The 1,060-nt window shown below is 36.9% G+C and overlaps 1 non-coding gene across 1 annotated transcript; it reads left to right on the plus strand.

Moving 5' to 3' along the window:
• Positions 1-395: 395 nt before the first annotated feature.
• Positions 396-502, plus strand: LOC121206868 (small nucleolar RNA R71). The gene has a single exon (XR_005902040.1). It is a non-coding gene; the product is annotated as a small nucleolar RNA R71 (small nucleolar RNA).
• The last annotated feature ends 558 nt before the right edge of the window (positions 503-1,060 follow it).

Here is a 1,060-nt window from a genome sequence, read left to right on the forward strand (position 1 = left end):
CCATGTAATACATGGATGATGGTTTTGATGGGCATTCTTCGACCAAGTGTGCTTTCCCAAAATAAACATAGGCTACATTTTTGAATTGATTCGGCAGCTGAAATGCAAAATTATTAAACTCATTATTAGTAATTTTTTTAAGCATTGATGATATCGATGATACTTGAGATGTGAGTGAAGTGAGATTATCCACTTTATGTATTCCTACGACTCGTCTTCCTGACGCTGCTCAATTGGTTGGCCAGTAGTAATTGTTGCTGGCAGTTCTCCCAACGATTTCATAAGCCTCATTATAAGACTTAAAAATGAGAACACCATTAGAAAAACCATATACCACCATCCTCGTGTGAATATTTAGATCATTATAGAACATCTCTAATTGGATGCAATGCGAGATTCTTTGATGATGGCATCTTTGTAATAGTTATTTAAATCATTCCCACGCCTTATACAAGGATTCATCATCCATCTATTGGAAGGTAGTGATCTCATTCCGCAACTTAGCATTCTTACTAGGCGGGAAGTACTTTATTAGGAATCGTTTTGCCAACATTTGCCATGTGGAAATGGAATCTGACGGCAATGAGTTCAACCAGGCTTGAGCTCTTTCCTTAATAAATATAGGAACAATTTAATCTCAGTGCTTCTTCGGGTGCTTTGGCTAACACTAAGGAGTCACTCACCTCCACAAACAATTTGAGGTGAAGGTGAGGATCCTCAGTTGACATTCCAATAAATTACCCCACAGCCTGAAACATTTGTAACATGACAACTTTAGCTTGAATTGTTGTGCCTCGATTTTAGGTCTCATAATACCCAAATTTAGCTCATGAAAAACTTGCACGACATACTATTTTAAAGCTCTATCCCTATCATCAGCAATAAGGATACAATTTTGGGCGTTATTTTCTCTATTTCCTTGATTTTGGTTCTCAAGGTTCATCTCTTCGATCCTTCTCCAAATTGATTGTCTTCTTATTTCTTGAAAAGTCCTTTCAATTTTAGGATCTACGGGAGTAAGTCGATAATTCGATCAATACTCATAAACACCTGAAACAAT

Source organism: Gossypium hirsutum, chromosome A09 (assembly GCF_007990345.1).
Source record: "Gossypium hirsutum isolate 1008001.06 chromosome A09, Gossypium_hirsutum_v2.1, whole genome shotgun sequence".
Lineage (NCBI taxonomy): Eukaryota > Viridiplantae > Streptophyta > Magnoliopsida > Malvales > Malvaceae > Gossypium > Gossypium hirsutum.